General features: G+C 42.9%; 1 protein-coding gene across 1 annotated transcript in view; it reads left to right on the forward strand.

Moving 5' to 3' along the window:
• The first annotated feature begins 1620 nt into the window (after positions 1–1620).
• TMEM163 (transmembrane protein 163) overlaps positions 1621–6318 on the forward strand; it is a 243933-nt gene continuing 239235 nt past the window's right edge. Inside the window, exon 1 of the mRNA XM_024764127.1 lies at positions 1621–1736. The gene's annotated coding sequence lies outside the window, so the exon portion shown is untranslated. The remainder of the gene's footprint in view (positions 1737–6318) is intronic.

The raw sequence follows: 6318 nt of genomic DNA on the forward strand, positions 1-6318 counted from the left end.
TGCGCCACAACTACTGAGCCTGCGCTCTAGAGGCTGCGAGCCACAACTACTGAGCCCACGTGCCACAACTACTGAAGCCCGTGCGCCTAGAGCCCATGCTCCACAAGAGAAGCCACTGCAGTGAGAAGCCTGCGCAGCACAATGGAGAGTACCCCGCTCACCACAACTAGAGAAAGCCCACGCGCAGCAACTGAGACCCAACACAGCCAGAAACAAAATAAAAAATAAAATAAATTTATTTTAAAAAAAAATCTGTGGCTGTACACTGGACTCAGTAAGCAGGCTTCTCCACATTTCCTGTTTATTTAGGCCCTCTTCAGGGTGCTTAAATCTGGGTAGTTAATGGAATTGGGAAGTTTTAACAGGTTCCTTGTTATAATTTTTGAGCAGGATGCAGTTTTTGGCAACCAGAGGCTTAATGTGGTACCCAGTCAGTCTAACGGAAAGATGCCTTTTCCACAATGCTTAGGTGTGATTTGTTGCACACTGTGCCTTATTTTACAGGTGGGTGCTTAAGCTCTGACTACCAATTCCTTCATCATTTGGAGCTGTTGTGATGAGGCTGCTCCACCTCTGAAAGGTATATTATGGGTTGTTTGGCCAGAGATGTTGTCCTGTTTATGTAGAATGCCGGGCTGAGAGTTTGGTTCTTCATGCGGCTAAGAGATGCCGTATATGATCTCTTTACAAAGGAGAAGAAAAAGTATAAATCAAGATCGTGCTGAAGATGTTTTAGTCTTCAACCCATGGCTGCTGAAGCTTGGGCATTGCCTCAGAGTCGTCCTGAATTTCTGTTACTGTTGAGGACTCTCAATGTTGAAAGCATAGGAGACGAAATCAAACCTTTCTTACACGTGACCCACCTGGGGAGCGACCTCCAGTTTTAGCAGGTTTACCCCGGTGCAATAGTGTGAGAATTTTTTGACATTTGACTGATACACAGGAATAGATACTATAGAGCAGAAAGAGAGGGAAGAAAACGTGGCATGTCATTTAGGCCTGGTGGTTGTTGGTTGTGGTTAAAGAGAAATGGTCCTCCTTCTGTTAACTGTTGAGGGGCGGCGTGGGGGCATTTGTATTCCACAACCCCAAAACCCGGTCCGCCAGTTAGGGCCATGCTGATGGAGCAAAATGCAAATCAGTGCCACGCTGAGGAGCCCAAATGCCCAACCAGATGTGGGCTACTTTTTCTAATGAAAAAGTCTTGTTAGAAGGAGCAGCACCTATGTGAGCCAGTGAGCCACGGGCGGGGGGAATGGCTGGGGTCATATGTCAGGTCAGGGGGTGGTAGGGTACTTGAGAAAGAAGACAGCTGCCATTACCCTTGGGAACACGAGTCAAATATTGCCAGAGCCCGAGATCTTTCAAGAGAGGCCAGAAAGCTTGATTTTCGTGTGACCCTCCTAAATGTTAAAACACCTCTTGGATAACTGAATCACTTTGCCGTACACCTGAAACTAACACAGTGTTGTAAATCAACTATATTTCAATGGAAAAACCCCACATCTCGGCCCGCGGGCTGTCAGTTTGCAATCCTTGGCTAAGAAAGAATAGCTCTAGTTGTGGGTTTCTTAATAAGGAAATGCCTAACTTCCTTTTCTCCTTGTTTTTGTCAGGCTTACTAGAAAGCAGCACTCGGCTAAAACCCCACGAAGCCCAGAACTACAGAAAGAAGGCGTTGTGGGTCTCCTGGTTCTCCATTATTGTCACACTGGCCCTGGCGGTGGCTGCCTTTAGTGAGTATCCGGCATCTTGCTGAGCGATGTATGTGCCGGTGTTGCCTGTTTTATTCTCTGACTCCTATGGGATGTGCTTTTGCTTTTAGCCGACTGTCATTGATGAGTAAATTGTTTTCAGTGGTTGCATAGTCAGGTTGCTTATAAATCAGCAAAATGGCTTCTCTCCTCTGCAGAGGCAAGAGGTGGTGAAGAAGAAGAAATAGAGAACGTGGCTGGGGGCTTTGGCTCTCATCAGTATGCGGGTTCGTGGCAGTAGATTCTGGCTGCCAGCTGAATAGTGAAAATATTCCCTTGGTGGATGCCTTCAGCCTGGGCTGGCGAGTGACAAATGTACGTCCTTGAGATTCGTATTTTGAGCCTCATGCCACCAGATGAGTGCAGTCTCTCCCCCGATTATATCTGCGTAAGGTTTAGAATAAAATCATCCGTACGTGTTAATGAAACGAGAATGGGAGGGTCCTCTCTCAAGTTTTCAGTGGCCACGGAAACAAAAATATTTATTATAATCAAGAGGAACAAAGACAACCGAACACTTTTTGCCCATGGATGATCCTGTTTCCGAGTTAGGAAGCCCCATGACATGCGTTTTCTCTGCTAACATTTGCAGCCTATAGAGATGTGTGTGTGGTGTTTATTCTTATTACATCGGGCGGTGATTCACAAGCTTAAGCAGTGACATTCAGCTTCAGCTCAACCTTGCTGGAAACCACAGTGCTTTTTATTTATTTTCTTTAATGTTAGGGAAAAGAATGTATTTTGTGCGTTTCGTGATTAATTTATGACTTTAACAGAAAGATCTATATTCTAAGTGATGAGTATCGTACGAGGTGTCTCATGTGACACCCCACAGAGCAGGAGAAGAAAGGGCTGTGTCCGCCGGAAGATGCTGCCCTGTGTGTGTTTGAAATTCCATTCTGCACAGTTAGAGCTGCTGCTGGAAGTTGCTGTTGGCTCCCAAGAGGGAATATTAGAATTTGACCAAGTGCTCCCTGCAAAACTCAGCATATATTCCTGGAAGCAATTTATATTGGAAACACTGTAGTGCCATGTCTTGGCTTTTTGTTTTGTTTTTTTAATTTTATTTTTCTGATTCCTGTTTTGTTTTTTTTTTAAAGGGAGGTTGCAGTTTTAATTTATTTATTTATTATTTATTTATGGCTGTGTTCGTTTCTGTGCGTGGGCTTTCTCTAGTTGTGGCAAGCGGGGGCCACTCTTCATCGCGGTGCGCGGGCCTCTCACTATCGTGGTCTCTCTCGTTGCGGAACACAGGCTCCAGACGTGCAGGCTCAGTAATTGTGGCTCATGGGCCCAGTTGCTCCGCGGCACGTGGGATCTTCCCAGACGAGGGCTTGAACCTGTGTCCCCCGCATTGGCAGGCAGATTCTCAACCACTGCACCACCAGGGAAGCCCTGTTTTTTGTTTTCTTAAAGCCACACATTTAGCAGCCAAGAATAATGCATTTCAGGGTAGAAACATTTACCAGTGAGCCAGAAATCTGATCAAGAAGAATTCTGGGAAGGGTAAGCTGGGATGAAGTGAGAGAGTGGCACGGACATATATACACTACCAAACGTAAAATAGATAGCTAGTGGGAAGCAGCCGCATAGCACAGGGAGATCAGCTCGGTGCTTTGTGACCACCTAGAGGGGTGGGATAGGGAGGGTGGGAGGGAGGGAGATGCAAGAGGGAAGAGATGTGGGAACATATGTATATGTATAACTGATTCACTTTGTTAGAAAGCGGAAACTAACACAACAATGTAAAGCAATTACACTCCAATAGAGATGTTAAAAAAAAAAAGAGGAATTCTGATTCCTGAAAATAGCTCTTCCTCCTCCTTTTTTTTTTTTTTAATGCTGAATCAAGAATAACGAGCCCAGTTGATGTCCCTGGAGCCCGACTGATGTCCCTGCAGCATAATTTGGTCTCGGTGGCTGGTGGTGGGGTCCGAATCTGACACCACAATTTACATATGGAAAGAAAGAGGAAAGCCGGGAAGGGAGAGGTGATTTACAGACAGAATAATAGTTACTCAGATGCACGGCTGTGTGCCTGATAGAGATGTTAACGACTCTATAACGTGGGTGTTTGAATGAGGACCTGAATGTGAAGAAATGCTGAGCAAGTCTTTCCTTTGGGAGAAGAATCCTACATTTGATGCCTTTAATCTCAGAATAAGAACAAATTTGGAGGAAATTTTGGTTTCCCATATTATGCCTGATCAGTTATCATAAAAACTTTGTTCCATTTCTTATAATAGGAAAAGACTGTTGCATAATGCATATGGAATTCGAATATTGCTTTGTGAGAAGCGTTCTGTTTCTTTTCAGAACGGTCTTACCACTTTTTTATGGCAAGCAAACAATTTAACTCCTGTAAGTTCTTGCCTATAAAATGTTGGCATTGACATATACATGATATGATCTTTGTTGCTTTCTATGGTACATTCAATTTGTTCCCAAGTTGCTTTCAACTTGTTCTGGTCCAGTGAAACCAAAACATGTAGAGGATAAATGATATTTTTCCCCGCTTTAACTACAGAGTAGCTTCAGTGTATGTGCACCTGTGTTTCGTATTTTAGACCCTTGAGGTGGCCTGTGGCTGTGTTGTTAGCGCTGCTGGTTTTACTCTTTAGTTTCCTAAGTTTATTTTGTAATATGAAATATTAAAAAAAAATTTAAGCCATCGTTTACATGTTGACAGGCCTTCGCTCAATCCTTTTCATCGTTTTGAAGGGAGAGAAAATCAGTAGAGATTAAGCAATATAAACTGACTTTTGAAGTTGTGTAAATTAGTATTTCAAGGAAAATGGTACGTTTCAGAAAGTGCAGTGAAAGTATTTTTTAAAAAGTGTCAGAAGGAGCCCCCAGTCTTATTCTCCAAGGAGGTGGTTGACAGAGAGATGGGATAAAATGGAATATGGTCTGGCTTGGCAAACCCCCGTTTTATCCTGAGAAATGGTCAGGTTGAACCGTTTTAAAGAGAATTGCTATAGAATGCAGTGCTTTGAGATGGCAGAGAAGTGTTCGGAGTGTGTGTGTGTGTGTGTGTGTGTGTGTTGCCAGCGGGTGACAATCATGGTGAAGAGTAGAAGACTGTGTTTACTGTCATGCCTTCTTGCCACGACTGGATGGTAAACTCTTTGGGGGCAGGATGAACATCTTTACATGGAATCAGTACTCAAGACTGTTGAATGAATGAACTGAGAGAAATCTTAAAAAGTGTTTTTTCAGTTAAGTGGAAGGAAAAGATTTCTTAGAAATAAATTTCATCTAAACGTTTGTTTAGATACCAGGCTTAGGTCTCATTTATCTCATGAACAGTTGAACTCTTGTCGAGACAGCTGGAAAATCCGACAGCCGTTCTCTGGCTAAGGGCCTTGTCTTGGAGCTGTATCTGCAGGTTCAGTTAGAAACCCATCTTTATCTCCCCACCTGCCATTTTCTCTTTACTCGTAGGTGCTGATTTTTAGCTGAGCATCTTCTGGAGAAAGGCTGTTGTCTCTTTTGTGTTTGGAAATGAGGCTGCTGGATATATATGTTAGGGGGACACTTTTTCTCAGGGCTGGGAAGATTTGTATTTTTACATAGTGTGTACATTGCAAATAAAGACTGTTACCCTTTACTTCCTATATGTTTCCAAGTAATCAGGTATGCCATGTTTTCCCAAATTAGTACTTTCCAAAAGACCATTAGATGAAACTAGCTTTGGTCAGCATTACTGAGTGATCTGTGACAAATCACTTACATATGTAACTACGGTTGACGTTCATATGTCTGGTGTAGTTTGAAAAATTAGGTGAATTTTCAGAGTTTGTGACTTGAAAGTATTTTGAGAGGAATATGTGCTTTGAAAGGGAAATGAACTATTTTTGATAATACTTGGTAATGTAGTGATTCTTTGGACCTGCTCAAATGCTGATATAAAACCAGATGGTAATACATCTTGAATATTTCAGAGAGAGCTCTAGCTTGGCTTTAAAATTACTTCTGTTTATAATCGGTAGGCAGCATGGAAAATGGCAATCCTGTTATGAACAAACCTTAAAAAAAATCTGTTTTAATAATGAGGCTAGAAAGAGAACAGAAGTTCTGTTTCAAAATTCAGAGTTTTGACATCATTGATGTCTTTGTTAGAATGATTTAGGTAAATGCATTCTAACGCTTTCTGAGCTTTGAATGAGTGCAAGTTAATTTTTAGGCACTCAATACATGTTCTGTGAGAAATGAAGATATATTTGAAACATTCTCAGGGGAAAACTTTTCCTAAGATACACAGTTCTACTTAAAAAAAAAAAAGTACTCCAAACCAAGATCTTCTCAGAAAAAAGCTCACTCAAAAATTTTGTCAATCAGTAGATTTAAGAATTAGAAAATTTTCTGGGGCTTCCCTGGTGGCGCAGTGGTTGAGAGTCCGCCTGCCGATGCAGGGGACACGGGTTCGTGCCCCGGTCCGGGAGATCCCACATGCCGCGGAGCGGCTGGGCCCGTGAGCCATGGTCGCTGAGCCTGCGCATCTGGAGCCTGTACTCCACAATGGGAGAGGCCACAGCAGTGAGAGGCCCACATACCACAAAAA

This window comes from Neophocaena asiaeorientalis, unplaced genomic scaffold, assembly GCF_003031525.2.
Source record: "Neophocaena asiaeorientalis asiaeorientalis breed wild unplaced genomic scaffold, Neophocaena_asiaeorientalis_V1.1 scaffold102, whole genome shotgun sequence".
Classification (NCBI taxonomy): Eukaryota; Metazoa; Chordata; class Mammalia; order Artiodactyla; family Phocoenidae; genus Neophocaena; species Neophocaena asiaeorientalis.